This window comes from Hylobates moloch, unplaced genomic scaffold (genome assembly GCF_009828535.3).
Source record: "Hylobates moloch isolate HMO894 unplaced genomic scaffold, HMol_V3 SCAFFOLD_18, whole genome shotgun sequence".
In the NCBI taxonomy this organism is placed as follows: Eukaryota; Metazoa; Chordata; class Mammalia; order Primates; family Hylobatidae; genus Hylobates; species Hylobates moloch.
In genome coordinates, this window is record NW_026652293.1 from 65,303,743 (window position 1) to 65,320,315 (window position 16,573).

Genomic DNA, 16,573 nt, shown 5'->3' on the forward strand with positions numbered 1-16,573 from the left:
ATTCATCCTTAGAAAGAGTTTATTTTCCTCTCACTTTCTTCACTGGCGTAAGATCACAGCTTTCCAGTGTCTCTTGGTGAGAAGGAAATACAACTCGATTCCTCTGTCTGATAAAGTAGGCTTGGGGCTTTTTTTTTTTTTTTTTGAGTTGGAGTTTCGCTCTTATTGCTCAGGCTAGAGTGTGATGGCATATCTCGGCTCACTGCAACCTCTACCTCCCGGATTCAAGCAATTCTTCTGCCTCAGCCTCCTGGCTAATTTTGTATTTTTAGTAGAGACAGAGTTTCTCCATGTTGGTCAAGCTGGTCTTGAACTCCTGACCTCAGGTGATCCGTCCACCTCGGCTTCCCAAAGTGCTGGGATTAGGATTACAGATGTGAGCCACCGCGCCTGGCCAGCTTGGGGCTCTTAATGGCTCCCTCCTTGCTTGTAGGCAGGGCTGCAGCACCTGCCTTCCCTTCTTCCACACTGCACCCTTCTTCCCTCGGACTTGAACTTTGCATCTTGGTTCACTCCTGGGTGTTCACGACTGTCCTTCTGATTGCTATGTCCAGCACCAGCACATGACCATCCAAAGGAAGCCACTGTCCCTTTAGAGTCACGCTGGACTTTGCCAGCAACATTTACTAGGTAACCCGTGCCTCTTTGCCATGAGGTCTTGGCAGGTACATCACTTATGACAAATTGTTTTCAGATTAAGAGAGGTCTTATTGGGAGCAAGAGAATTTAATTAAAGTCAAAGCCCCAATTCTGGCCAAATGAGTGTCCTCTGTATGTATGGCTGATGCCTAGGTTCTCTGTAAATACATCAATACCAGGGAGCTCACCTGTCCTCTTCCTTCCTTCCTGCTAATGGGGACCCTAAGATGTTTAGTGAGAAAAAAGGGTACCTTTGTTTCTTTCCAAACTACCTTCACTTGGACACATCCATGATGATTACCCTCTCTCAATGATCTCTGAGCTCCAAGAAGAGCTCCCTATGAATGGACACTCCTGTGACCTCATCCAGATCAGGGATATTCCAGAAGATGATGTATGGAAGATGCTGCTTTTCCTCAGAATGCTCGTTTGATTTCCAATGTTTGTTAAATTGCATCTTATATGACTTCTGAATCCAAGGAGTCATGGTCAGGAATCCATCAACTCCAAATGGGTCCACGACTAGCAGGGATTCTTCAAACTCCTTAAAGTTGTCTGAATTTTTCTGTAGGTGATTTTTATTTTCCAGAGGCGAGAATCCACGGTGCTCATGGTGTATTCAAAGAGGTCTGCAACACTGAAAAGATCAAAAACAGATGTTTACTCAGACTACTTTTCTCATTCTGGTATCCCATGAGACTCTGATGATGTTTGCAGCTTTAACTCCAAACCCGAACCTAAAAAATATTTATCTGAGAGTGTCAAGAGTAAAATTTCTGGGTAAAATCTCTGCCTGCTGAAGAAGGCACTTCTACTTCTAAAGAGGGCATGGCATGCCCCTACCTTGATGTGATTAATGATTTCCAGCAATATTTGAGGCTTACTGGGCAGTACCACAAATCATTTCCTACTTTTCACAATAATTACCTTGATTAGAGGCTTCCTTAAGAAAGACAAAAAAAATTTATCTGGTTCTTGGACACTATCCTAAGATCTTAGTTAACTCTGTCTCAATCCTGGGCTTCCCTTGGGCCAGCCCTGTCTTCAAAGCTCAGAATCATACTTACAGGATGGCAGAAGAATCACTTCACCCTGGGAAAGCTTCCCCAGAAAGCTGAGAAGGTGTCCCATGTTTGGGGAACGACAGAACTCACTAGAGGAGCATTCTTTTTTTTTTTTTTTTTTTTTTTTTGAAACGGAGTCTCGCTCTTTCACCCAGGCTGGAGTGCAGTGGCGCGATCTCGGCTCACTGCAAGCTCCACCTCCCGGGTTCACGCCATTCTCCTGCCTCAGCCTCTCCGAGTAGCTGGGACCACAGGCACCCGCCACCTCACCCGGCTACTTTTTTGTATTTGTAGTAGAGACGGGGTTTCACTGTGTTAGCCAAGATGGTCTTGATCTCCTGACCTCGTGATCCGCCCGCCTCGGCCTCCCAAAGTGCTGGGATTACAGGCCTGAGCCACCGCGCCCGGCCTAGAGGAGCATTCTATGTGCTAGTGTGGCTGGGATTTGGAGGGCCACAGCCTAAGACGGTCAATATGGTGGGTCTTATCAGTTCCGGGGGCTTCTAACTTCAGTTGCCTCTCTCCCTATGACCCCACCCAGTCTTTTAATACTTCCTGCTCTGATCAACATTGGGGCTATCACCTTTCCACCTTGTGCAAATGCCCGATGATGTTTCTTTCCCCTGCCCACCCCCCCACCTTTTTTGAGATGGAGTCTCGCTCTATTGCCCGGGCTGGAGTGCAATAGCATGATCTCTGCTCACTGCAACGGGGTTCCACTAATTCTCCTACCTCAGCCTCCCAAGTAGCTGGGATTACAGGCATGGGCCACCATTCCCGGCTAATTGTATTTTTAGTAGAGTTGGCATTTGGCCATGTTGGCCAGGCTGGTCTCGAACTCCTGACCTCAGGTGATCTGCCCACCTCGGCCTCCCAAAGTGCTGGTATTATAGGTGTGAGCCACCATGCCCAGCCTAAATGCCTGATGATATTTCTTTACTCCAGATGTGCATTCTAACTTCTGTTTATCATCACTGGGATGTCCCTTGGATAGATTAATCAGCATCTCAAACTTAATGTGCTCAAAACTTTATTCTTGATCTCTGATCACAAATATGCCTCTTTTCTTCTGTTCTTCATTTAGTTATAAATGCATCTCTTCTTCTGGTTGATCATACAAAAAAATCTGGGCGTTACCATTGAAATTTCTCTCCGTGATCCTCCTTAACCAATACATCAACAATTCCTGGCTGGGCATGGTGACTCATGCCTGTAATCCCAGCACTTTGGGAGGCCGAGGTGGGCGGATCATGAGGTCATGAGATTGAGACCATTTTGACCAACAGGGTGAAACCCCGTCTCTAAAATAAATACAAGAATTAACTGAGCGTGGTGGCACGTGCCTGTAGTCCCAGCTACTCAGGAGGCTGAGGCAGGAGAATCGCTTGAACTTGGGAGGCAAAGGTTGCAGTGAGCCGAGATGGTGCCACTGCACTCCAGCCTAGGCGACAGAGCGAGACTCTGTCTCAAAAAAAAAACAAAAACAAAAACAAAACAAACAAAAAACAACAACAAAAAAAACAAGTCCTGTCTGTTCTATCTCCAAATTATATCTCATATCTGCCTACTTCTCTCCATTTCCACCACCTCCACCAGGTTCCCATTGTGCCTGGTGAGAGGGTTACATTTCTGACATGATTCCCTGCTTGTCCCTCTCTGATCCTGTTTACCTCATGCAGCCAGAGTGAACTTTTAAAAAGGCGAATCTAGCCACTGCCCTTGCCAGCTTAAAACACCAACAATGGCTTCTTACCGCATGTGGCGTGGCATGAAGTCCAAATCTCTTACCTGCAGGTGACAGTTCCCATGAGATCTGACTCCTGCCTCTCTTGTCAGCCCCATCTCCTGTTCCTCCTGGTGTTGTGTCTGCATTCCAGCCACACTGGCCTTGCAGGACCTTCAACACGTTCAGTTTGTTCCTCTACAGCAATGGACCTTCATTCTCTCTCTCTCCTGACTTGGGAGTAGTGGGAAGATATCACAGATCACTCTATTCTGTAGGGAGAGCAGGAAAAGAGCATCCTTCAGCTTGAGAAAGACCTAAAAATTCTCTCACCTGTACCACGCAGTGGGAGTCATTGATGTTATGACACTTGCTCTATTATGCTATGATACCTGGTCCCACCCCAGCTCTAGTGGCTTAAGGATTGTTGTTTCATCCTTTTATATTCACTGAGTATGATCCCCAAAGGCAAGTTATTTTAAGCTACCACTTATTTAAAGAGCTATGTTCACAAATGGAAAGCAGCACCAACCTATCTTTTCCTTTAGGGTCCAATTTGTGGCTGCACTAGGTCCACTGAGACCTCAATTCTACTTTTAATCATTAAAGAGGCCAAGGAGATGTTATCAAATTTTCTCCCATAATATTTAGAATAAATAAAATAATCTTAGACAATGGGAGAGAAACATGAACAGAATAATGTGTGTATAAGTTTAACTTTTGGTAATGTAAGCATTTGAATAACGTTGATTTTTAGAGCTTTCTTATTTTCCACTCTTTGCTATAAAATTATTAAGCACATACAAAAGTAGAGAATACTATAACAAACTCTCATGTATTTGTTACTTAGTTCAATAATTATTAACTTGTGGTTGATATTGTTGCACAAATGTCTCCTCCAATGTTCCATTGTTTCCCTCCCAAACTCGGTTCTTTTCCAGCAAATCCCTGACACATCATTTCATCTGAAAATATTTTACTATGTATTTCTGCAAGTTACGGGCTTATTATTATTTTTTTTTTTTTGAAACAGAGTCTCGCTTTGTCACCCAGGCTGGAGTGCAGTGACACAATCTCAGCTCACAGCAACCTCTGCCTCCCAGGTTCAAGCAATTCTCCTGCCTCAGCCTCCCGAGTAGCTTGGACTACAGGTGCACCACCATGCCCAGCTAATTTTTGTATTTTTAGTAGAGACGGGGTTTCATTACGTTGGCCACGCTGGTCTCAAACTCCTGACCTTAAGTGATTCCCACCTCGGCCTCCCAAAGTGCTGGGATTACAGGTGTTAGCCACCACACCCAGCCAAGGGCTCTTTTAAAACATGATCAAAACATAAATATTGCACATAAAATTATTAATAATTTCTTAATATCATAAAATATTCAATCTATGCAAATTTCTAAGATTATCTCAAAGTATTTTACAGCAGTTGGTTTAGTTGAATTACGATCAATAGATACACATTGCGTTTGGTTGATATAACTCTTAAGTTTCTTTTTTAAAATTTTTTTGACAGGGTGTCACTTTGTTAACCAGGCTGGAGTGCAGTCGTGTGATCTTGACTCACTGCAGCCTAGACCTCCTGGGATCAAGCAATCCTCCTGCCTCAGGCCCCCAAGTAGCTGGGACCACAGTTGCATGCCACCATGCCTGGCTGATTTTTGTATTTTTTTATAGAGACAGGGTTTTGCCATGTTGCCCAGATTTGTCTCAAACCCCTGGGCTCAAGTGATTTGTCTGCCTCAGCCTCCCAAAGTGCTGGGATTACAGGTTTAAGCCAGCACACCAGGCCCCTCTTGTTTATTTTAATCTATAGATTTCCTTCTCTATATTTTTCTTTTCAATGTGTTTGTTGAAGAGATTAAAGAAACCAGGTCATTTTTCCTATGAATTTTACTAATTGCATCTTCATGGTGTCATTTAACACATTCTGTTTTCTTAAAAGCTAGCAATTCGATCTGGAAGATTTATCAGATTAAATTTCTATTTTTTGGCAGGAATGACTCATAGTTGTGTACTTTCATCAGGAGGCACATAATGTCTGATTATCTCCCTTTATGGGATGTTAAGATTGATTGCTGGGTCAAATCTTGTTAGTCTTTCCATCATTTTAAAGTTCCCCATCAGTTTCTCATCTAACAGTTTTAGCAGCCATTGATGATCACTGCCTACATCCATTATTTTACTAGGAGCTCTGAAATGATGTCATTATATTAATCCTTCTTCATTTAGTAGCTGGAGTGCTGCTTTAAAGAAAGACTTTTCTTCATGAGCTATATGATAATCCCTAAACATAGTTTGTAAAGGAAAAGCAGAATAAATGCTTGACTGTCTTCTTGCTTTTAGAATAGTTTCCTAACATCTGCTAAATGTGACCAAAGATCAATGGTGGCTCATTTTCAGTATCATTTTGAACTCATGAATGATACAGTATTAGATGCCTAAAAATTATTTGCAGTTACTATCCTTTTTGAGAACCCAACTGTCCCATCTTTAGTGAGGGTGTCTCTTTAATTTGGCTTCTAAACCCTTTTGACATGACCCTGGTGATCTTTAAAAGATTTCTCTTATGTTCTAGTGTAATAAGATCCTCTAGCTCATCTTGTCTATTTCCTGAACCAGATCTGACACAGTCATTTCTCCAAAGAGACTTTACATGCGAAACGATGTTGCGAGATCATAGTCTGAGCACTACTCCGTATTTCTTTGCCCCTTTCAGTGGACAAGGCTATATAAAATATGCACTTTTAAAAGAAAAGAATACCTTACGAGCATAGTGACACAGCCAACTGAAAGAGAAGGCAGAGAAATTTTACTTTTTGATTTTATATTTGTGACTCTAATCACTTATCCTGAAATTCTTGGTTCTGGCAAAGTTAACATAATTACTTGTTTTTACCTTGCATGTCTTAGTTTCAGAAAAATGATGCCCAAATCATTCAATATAAATATAGAATACAGTTTAAAATTTCTCCAGAGTAGGACCAGGCGCAATGGCTCACGCCTGTAATACCAGCACTTTGGGAGGCCAAGGCAGGCTGATCACCTGAGGCCAAAAGATCAAGACCATCCTGGCCAACATGGTGAAGCCTGGTCTCTACTAAAAATACAAAAATCAGCTGGGCGTGGTGGCGTGCGCCCGTAGTCCCAGCTACTCAGGAGGCTGAGGCAGGAGAATTGCTTGAACCTGGGAGGCAGAGGTTGCAGTGAGCTGAGATCACGCCACTGCACTCCAGCCTGGCGACAGAATGAGACTCCGTCTCAAAACAAAACAAACAAAAAAATTCTCCAGAGTTTCTTTTTACCATTAGGATATATCCCACTTGGGACAGTCAGTCAAGTTACTGTATTTTAAATCACCTGAAATACTTTAACCCTTGTGTGGTTAAGTGGCTATTTATTTTTAACCCTCTGAAAAAGAATTGTTTTTGCTTATGTTGTTCTGTTTTCAAATAACTACAAAGATTTTCTTAGCATTATAAAAGTAATATTCTTAGAGGAGTGTAGAGATGAGAGGAAACACTTTTGTGTTTATAGCGAAAAAAGTACATTGAAGTGGAATAGTTGGTCAGATTACACAGTGGAGACGATGCAGCCTGCTAAGAAGGTAAGACTCCCACACTTGGACTCACTTCAGCCTTCTTGTCAAATTAGCATCGGTAACTATGACACACTTACTGGCCACAGCTGTGGGAGAATATCAACGCACTAGCAGAGATTTTTCTAATGAAACTCCCTGACGTACAAAGAAAAATGGGTGACCATTTACCACTAGATTCCCTTCTAAACAGTCTACAAACATTCTTGTCTTCTACCAACCCCCAGAGTAAATTCACCTCTTTGCTCAAATTTTAGTTCACCTAGAATCTAATAAATGGTTAATATTATCTTTATTTTAGGATGGTGTTTTGTCATCAGATTTCATTATTTTGCCTTTAGTATAGAGCAAGTTTTGCTCTATTCCCTTTGGGAATCCTAAACAAGGTGTACTAGCCCTAACCTTCTGGTTAAATGGTGAGCATGCCACCCAGGTGAAGTGCATCCACATCTGTGTTCTTTAAGATATGGTAACTGGGATTCGGTGTTTTATATAAGAATCATCAGAATAGCATTTATGTAGCTTTCAATAAAATATTTTCTCAGGGGACAAATAGTAAGTCATTTGGATATTAAACACTAGAAAGAGTTTTTTTTTCGTTTTTTTTTAAGTAATGTACCTGGGCAGTGCTCTGCCCATCCTGATTTTTGTGTAAAATTTCTCCTTTCCATCTCTCAGCAATAAAAACTTACTATGGTCATACAGGGACCCTGCAGGGGATAGACACTGTGCACACGTAGCCTTCTTGCATTTTAGTATCATTACTCATTAAGTTGGTAATGTGCTTTGGACCTGCAGGAAGCCAAGTCATCTTTGAGAGCTGCAGCATGTGCGATTAAGTGATCGAAGTCCTTAAACTCAGGGACTGAGAAGACCCATCTTAGCTCTACTTTGATGTATTGGGTTGTTTTGGACAAGGCACTCAGCCTGTCTATGCCCAGCTACAATGAAAGCATGCTGCCTAGTATGAAACCTCCAGGGGCACAGTAAGAAAGTGTCTATGGTACTCCCAGGGGACACTTTTATGGACACTCAAGAGAAATACTTATCTTCTTCACTCTACATAAAGTCTGTTCTCTTGGTTTATGCTAATTTTGTATTTGCAACCCACATTTCTTTTTTCTTCTCCTCTTTGATTCGTGATCTATTTGAAGGTTCTGCTCAAGAATCTATTTCTGACACTCCATTCCTGAGTGCCACTGCCAGTTTGGATTGTCTTTTTCTCCCTTCCCTTATTTTACAACTAAGCGATATAGATGTGGAGGGATTTATATCACCCTACAGAGGAGTTTTTTTTTTTGTTTTTTTGTTTTTTTTGAGATGGAGTCTCGCTCTGTCGCCCAGGCTGGAGTGCAGTGGTGCCATCTCAGCTCACTGCAAGCTCCGCCTCCCGGGTTCACGCCATTCTGCCTCAGCCTCCCTAGTAGCTGGGACTACAGGCACCCGCCACCACGCCCAGCTAATTTTCTTTTTGTATTTTTTAGTAGAGACGGGGTTTCACCGTGTTAGCCAGGATGGTCTCGATATCCTGACCTCATGATCCACCCGCCTCAGCCTCCCAAAGTGCTGGGATTACAGGCGTGAGCCACCGCGCCTGGCCCCAGAGGAGTTTTTGTGTCCTGCTGTGTCCCAGGCCCCCGCCCAGTTGCAGTGTGCTGCAGTGAGCATTGCTTGCATGTGAGCATGTAGGGTCTTTGGAGGTCTTCCTGTGGGTTTCAATTTTGTTTATCATTTCATGTTTGTTGTGGTTTGAACATGACACTGATGGATCTGTTTAAAAACCTCAACCTTTTCCAACAGAATATCACATTTATAACTTGTAACGTTCACTTTAATCAGCAAGGTCAAAAAGTTCTATGTTAGGTGTAATGACCATGAATGTGCTATCATCCCACACATGTCAAAGGCCTCCTTGTGAGCTCCTATGTTTGCGGTGGCCACATTAATTATTTAGTGGTGTGATAGCTTACCTTCTATTTCTATGCTAATTTCAGACTTTGGAAAGCAACAATCACATTACCTCAGTCCTTTGCTGCCTGTTATTTTTGATGAATGATTGATTGTGGTGTCCTTTTTAAACAAAAGATTAGCAGTCAGAACAAGATATTGGTTAGAGACAATGCCTACCGTCACCTATGCAAGGACTAATTTCATAAATGTTGTGTTCCAAGGAGAGTTTTGTCCTGGCAAATAAATGTGTATGCCTTCTTTTATCACAAATTTTAAAATATTATCTATAAATATTAAAATATATTATAAAATATATGCACGTATATTATATTATTCTGTTTTATATGAAAGAAAACTTTGGCCGGGCGCGATGCCTCATGCCTGTAAATCCCAGCACTTTGGGAGGTCGAGGCAGGTGGATCACGAGGTCAGGAGATGGAGACCATCCTGGCTAACACAGTGAAACCTCGTCTCTACTAAAACTACAAAAAATTAGCCGGGCGTGGTGGTGGGCACTTGTAGTCCCAGCTACTCGGGAGGCTGAGGCAGGAGAATGGCATGAACCTGGGAGGTAGAGCTGGCAGTGAGCCAAGATCACGCCACTGCACTCCAGCCTGGGTGACAGAGCGAGACTCCATCTCAAAAAAAAAAAAAAAAGAAAGAAAACTTTATCTCAAGTTCATTACCAAATGCTGCTTCCTTTAAAGAATGGTGGGGATTTTTATTTTAAGTATCTGCATTTGTTTAAATCCACAAGTGTTTCCAACCCTTTTGCAAATGACCGCTGAGTATATACTGTTTACATTTTTATTGTGGAATGTTAGGTCCAGGGGAGTCCTATAGGGTCGTGAAATAAATATCACTCTAGCATCTATTCACTTCCTTCTTGATTTTGGCAGATTTTAGTGGGTGAAGGAGAATTTTCTTTCTCTCTATTTAAAAAACAAATTTTCTAGGTCTTCAGCCCTAAATTTTCTCCATTTCTTCATAGCAATACCCAATACCATTGTTTCAATTCTTCTGTATAACATGATAGAAAAAGTGAACCATCTTTGTCCAAAATCCAACATCCAAATTGTCAAGAATCCAATTTGTGGCAGTTTTCTGGACTCCAGGTCATTGGACAAATGCCTTTAATAATGAAACCACAGTGGCTTGTAATATTTTGCGTTTGTGGTTAGGATCTTTTTCACTTCAAACAACCTCCACAATCCTACTGTTAGGGTATGTGCAGTAATCGATATCCTGTATTTCCCGACTTGGCTGCAGAGAACAGAACATCCAGTGCACATGCCAGCCTAACGTGACAGCCCCTTAGAGTGACAGGCATTGTCTTTTTTTACTCAGATTTATTCCTCACCCTGCCCCCGGAAACAACGATTTTGCAGACTCTTGTGCCAACTGGTTTCTAACTAGATTCAGAAACAGAGAGGCACTGGCAGGAGCTGGGAGGATGAGAGGAATAGAGAGGCCAGAGTATTTCTCCCTCCTTCCCCGACACTCACCTGCTTTGGTGGCTTCTCCAGCAATGACTGAGTCTCCTCTGCAGTCGCAGATCCTACCAGCTAGGCCCTCCCTCCATGACCCCAGCCTCTTCCCGGGCCGCCTCATCAATCCACCTCCCCCAGGTGGTCCTGGGCTTGGATTCTGAAAACACTCTTCATATCAGTTTCTCAGGGCTGCTCTAACAACGTACTACAGACTGGGTATTTTAAAACAACAGAGATGTATTGTCTCACAGCTCTGGAGGCTGAAAGTTCAAAATCAGGGTGTCAGCAAGGCCGTGCTCCCTCTGGGACTGCACAGAACCTGTCCTCAGCTTTTGCAAGCTTCTGGTGGTGGCCACAATCCCTGGCATTCTCTGGTTTGCAGCTGCATTATTCTAGTCTGTCTCTGTCATCAGAAGGCCATCTTGCCCCTATGTCTGTCTCTGTGTCTCTTCTCTTTTTATAAGGACACTAGTCCTATTAGATTAGGGGCCCACTATTCCAGTCTAACCTAATTTTAACTTAACTCATTACATTTGTGATGACCTAATTTCAACATACGTTTTTGAGGGGATACAGTTTGACCCATAACACCGCTTTCCTGTGTGGTCGCAGCTTGCCGCTATTGCTAATCTGATGTATCAGGTTGTTTGGGGCAAGGCACTTAGCTGAATCTCCTCTGAGATGCAAAGAATTGATGTCTTCTTTCACTGACCCTTATTGGCCGTTTCAGCTCCTCCAGCACCTTCCTAACTAGTTCCCCTAATTAAATTCTTACCATTGAACTCTTTCATCTGGGCTTTATTTTTCTGAGTAGACCTTGGTGGCTACACCAATAGAAGAGATGTTTCTCCTTGTTTGTTTCTTTTGTTTCATATTCCTATTATTCCCTTTTGAGTATTGGTTTAAAGAGCAACAGAGGATAGTGCCAAACCTTCCCACTAGCTGAAGAATTAGAGCAGGTGGCTCTCTCCCCCAAACAAGAGCTGCCAAAACACATGTATTCACTTCAGAAAAATCCTTCAGCAGACTGATATACACCATGAGGCAATAATCATGATTAGCTTTTCTTTTTAAATTCTGAATGGGTACGACATCAGCTCTGAAACACAAAGGAGTGTCTAACAGATGTCAATCATTTGGCCTCATCAGAAAGAGAAACAGAACAAACCAAAACAGCAACTTGGAATGTTTTTAATTTTCTTGGACTCCACCACATCTCCCACATGGCATTATTTCTCAGTGAGTGGCTTTTATTTCCATTTGGTGCAACCCTTTATTTTCCTACAGAAACGTTCGTACCTGTGAAAGAAACATCATAGTGGAAACCAGCTATGATGCCCACAGAACAGCTGTGGCTGAGGAATACTGAGATTATCTTCTCTGTCAGTCCTGCAGGCATGATGGAGATGCTCTCTCTTTAGGTCCACTGGGTTAATTTGGCTCCCTGAAGACCTTGACAAAATGCCTTCTGTGGTGGCATTTTTGTTCCAGGAAAGCGTTTTGTTAATTTTGTGCTATAAAATACATCTTGGGGTGCATGGGAAGTAAATGGTGATCAATGAATGGGCTATAAACTCTTCCTAAAGAATGGTGGAGGAAACTTTCTAAGGCTGGATCTCAGTGGCAATAAAATAAGGGCATACAAAAGGACTTCAGTTTTTTAAATTCATTTTTAATCTATTTAGAGACAGGGTCTCACTCTGTCACCCAGACTGGAGTGCAGTAGTGTGATCATAGCTCACTGCAACCTTGAACTCCTGGGCTCAAGTGATCTTCCCACCTCAGCCTCCCAAGTAGCTGTGACTATGAGAGTGTGCCACCACATCTGGCCATCTGGCTATTTTGTTGTTGTTGTTTTGTAGAGATGGAGTCTCGCTATGCTGCTCAGGCTGTTCTTGAACTCTTGGCCTCAAATGATCCTCTTACCTTCAGCCTCCCAAAGTGCTGGAATTACAGGGGTGAGCCACCATTCCCAGCCCAGTTTTAAAATTATTAATATTGTGCAGACATCTAAAGATAGCCCAGAATGGGTAATTTGATTCATTAATTAATTGACCATTCATTCATTCATTCATTCAGCAATGTTTACCCAGTGCCTGTTATATTTGAAGCCTGACTCTAGATGATGGGAATGTGTAGTGGAAAATAAGAAAGTCAGGGATTTTGCTCTCACAGATCTTAAACTCGAATAAAAGAAAAGACAGTTAATTAGTAAACAAGAAAATGACAGTGAATGATAAGGGCTTTAATAAAATTAAAAGAGGCAATGTGGTAGAGATAGCTTGGGTGATTGCCTGGAAATCATCCTGGTTCCTCCCTTTCTCTTTGGGCAGGTGATATGGTTTGGCTTCGTGTCCCCACCCAAATCTCATCTTAAATTGTAATCCCCAGGTGTTCAGGGAGGAACCTGGTAGGAGGTGATTGGATCATAGGAGCAGTTACCCCCATGCTGTTCTCATGATAGTGAGTGAGTTCTCACAAGATCTGATAGTTTTATAATTGCTTGGCAAGTTCCTCCTTTGCTCATTCTCCTCTTGCCTGCTACCGTGTAAGACATGCCTGCTTCCCCTTCTGCCATGATTGTAAGTTTCCTGAGGCCTCCCCAGCCATGTGGAACTTTTGAGTTAATTAAAGCTCTTTCCTTCATAAATTTCCCAGTCTTGGGTAGTATTCTTTATAGCAGTGTGAAAACAGACTAATACAGCAGGGCAAGCCTCTCCAAGGACATGTCACTTGGGCTGGGGCTGAATGACAAGGGAGGGACAGCTTTGCAAACGACCTGGGGAAAGATCATTTCAGGCAGAGAAAATACGAAGCATAAATTCTGAAAAGCAGGAATAAACTCAGGGAGTTGGAGAACCATAAGCAGCCGGCACTCAGAGTATACTGAGTTGTGGAATATGAAATCAGATTAAGTCAGAGGTCAGCAGGCCAGGAAATGTAGGGTCTTGTTGGAGTTTCAATTTTATTTTGTCATCAGTGGGAACTTTTTGGAGGATTTTTTAAGTATGGAAGAGAAATTATATAATCTAAGTGTGTAGAATAGACTTCAGAGAGGAAAGAATGAAACCAAGGGGACCAAAGAATTGTCCAGTGAGAGATGGTCCCTGAATTGGTGATGGTGGCCCTGGCAATGGAGGAATATGAACAAATGCAAGGGGCGTTTTGGGAGTAGCGTTCACAAGACTTAGCAATGAACTGGATGATGGGATGTAGTAGGCGGATATCAGGATGGCCTCTGTTTATCCTCACCTCCTGATATTCATGCCCTTGTGAAGTCTCCTGTTTTTGAATATGGAGTGAGCCTATGACTTGTTTCTAACCAACAGAATATAGAAACAGTGATTGCATGGCACTTCTGTGAATGCAATACATAAGATCCAAACATCTGTTTTGACAGCAGACTCTTTATTAGCTCTCCCCATTGCTGACACCGATGAAGCAAGTTTCTGTATGGAGAGGCCCTTATGGCAATGAATGATGTCTGGCCAATAGCCAGTAAGGACCTCAGGACTTCAGTCCAGTAACCCACAAAGAACTGAATCTTGCCTATAACTATGAGGAATTAGATAATTCCCCACTTGAGCTTCAGATGAGACTGCAGCCTGGGCAACACCTTGATTGCAGCCTTGTGAGAGACCCTGAAGCAGAGGAAGCTGTGCCTGTATTCCCGCCCATAAAAACTGAGATCAGAAGTATGCTTCAAGCCACTAAGTTTCTAGTAATATTTCTACACAGGCAACAGATAATGATTATATGGAATAAGCAGGAATGAGGAGTCAAGAATGACTTCTTGAACAACTGGACAGAAGGTAGAATAATTTACTGAAATGGGGAGACTTGGGGAAGAACAGGTTCAGGGAGAAATCAAGAGTAGAGGTTTCAAATAAGTGGTTGGATATGCACATAAGGAGTGTAGTAGAGAAAGGTGGTTGTCAGCAGCCTATCACTGGCATTTCCTTTATCCAGATGTGTAAAATCAATAGAGTAATTACCAGATCTCCCCTGTTCAAGAGTGCTGTGTGGGCTAGCCTAGGACGTGGGTTCTTTTCTGCTCCTCCCCACTTCGCTGGACTTTTTTCCCCTACACAATGCTTTGGTGCCTCTGCTATCATCATATTCTCATTCTGCCTGTCTCCCTTTGCCCTTCATATCCTCCTGTCCTAGGTCCAGCTTTCGTAGCATCTTTTACCAAGATTTATTCCAGACAGGGGATCCTTTCAGATCTTTGCATTCTCTCCTCATTTCCCAGCCTGATCAAAACATGCCTTTCGATGCTCATTCACCAAGGATTCTGCTACCAAATAGCAAATATACGCTGAAGAGGTGGTGCTGTGTAAGGAAAATGGATTTTGGAGAAAGGTTGGAATTTGAATTGAAAATCTACTACTCATGGGCTGAGAAAGACACATAACATCTTCATTTTCTCATCTGTAAAATAATGATAGCAATGATAGTAATGCCTACCTCCTAATGTTGTTTAAACATAAAATCACTGGAAATATAAAATGCCCAGTACAGTGCTTGGCACATAGCAGGTATGGTAAATCATACCTATTATAATCAAACTGATTTTTTCTAAAGTGAAAAAAATTCTATCTGGCTAATATATTACCTTATAGCTCTTATATTCCCAAATTTAAAATAACCATATTCGATTTCTCTCAATGCTCTAGTCTATTTTTATCGGTATTTGAATGTGTTCCAGACACATCTGTCTTTAAAAAGAATTTTTTTTCAATCACTCCACTTTCCTCACTAGATAGCCTCATTATCTCTCCCCTTTCCTTCGGAATCGTGCATGCTGAGCCTTGTCTGCACTCTGTCTTCATTGCCTCAGTGGCTACTTCTTGCATTCTGTACACAGTGTTCTGCACCTTCTGTGCCACTTTTTTTTTTTTTTTTTTTGAGATGGAGTCTTGCTCTGTCGCCAGGCTAGAGTGCAGTGGTGTGATCTCGGCTCACTGTAACCCCCACCTCCAGAGTCCAAACAATCCTCCTGCCTCAGCCTCCTGAGTAGCTGGGACTACAGGCGTGCCACAACGCCCAGCTAATTTTTTGTATTTTTAGTAGAGCCGGGATTTCACCATGTTGGCCAGGATGGTTGCGATCTCTTGACCACGTGATGCGCCTGCCTCTGCCTCCCAAAGCGCTGGTATTACAGGTGTGAGCCACTGCGCCCAGCCTACTGTGCCACTTTTAAGGTTGTACTTCCAATGTCACCAAAGGCATTGTTGTTACTAAACCCGATGGCTCTTTTTCAGTCCTTGTCTTACCTGAGTTCTTTGCAGCAATTAATTGTATAGACCACACTTCATTGTCGTAACATTCTCTTCCATCTGTGTTTCCCATAGGTGATCTTCATTCCCATGGCTTCAATGACTGACTATCCATGGGCTTATGTTTTCAGTCTGACTCTCTCCTGGACTCCTGAACTGCAAACCCAGCTTTCTTCTGGATCCCCCAAGCTCTTGTTACTCAATAAAATTTACTACTTTCCCATGAAACTGCTTCTTCCCTCATTCCATCTGTGTGAATGGCACTACGGAGACTCAGCTTCCTAAGCCAGAGACCCTAAAGCCACACACACCCCCACCACCCACTCCTTTTCCACTTCAAAGCCCTGTTGATTGTTGAGTTGCTGTGTTCTATAGATTCTGCTTCCACAGCAACTGTGGAATCTCATGACTGATCTCCACCCTCCTGGGGTGATATGGTTTGGCTGTGTCCCCACCCAAATCTCATCTTGAATTGTAACTCCCACAATTCCTGTGTGTCATGGGAGGAACCTGGTGGGAAGTAATTGAATCATGGGGACATTCTGTTCTCTGTGCTGTTCTCATGATAACGCAAAAGTCTCACAAGCCCTGATGGTTTTGAAAATGGGAATTTCCCTGCACAAGCTCATTCTCTCTTGCGGTGGCCAGGTAAGAAGTGTCTTTCACCTTCCACCAGGACTGTGAGGCCTCCCCAGCCACATGGAACTGTAAGTCCACTAAACCTAGTTTTCTTCCCAGTCTCGGGTGTGTCTTTATCAGCAGCATGAAAATGGACTAATACATGGGGCCACCTCATCACTGGCTGGATCACTGCACCTGCCCTCCCTGGT

The 16,573-nt window shown here is 42.8% G+C and overlaps 1 long non-coding RNA gene across 1 annotated transcript; it reads right to left on the minus strand.

Annotated features, from left to right (window-relative positions):
- Nucleotides 1-223: 223 nt before the first annotated feature.
- On the minus strand, nucleotides 224-15,847 carry LOC116457995 (uncharacterized). The gene is made up of 3 exons (XR_009210904.1): nucleotides 15,741-15,847; nucleotides 3,492-3,698; nucleotides 224-1,276 (listed from the first exon to the last, which is right to left on the minus strand). It is a non-coding gene; the product is annotated as an uncharacterized LOC116457995 (long non-coding RNA).
- Between the last annotated feature and the right edge of the window lie 726 nt (nucleotides 15,848-16,573).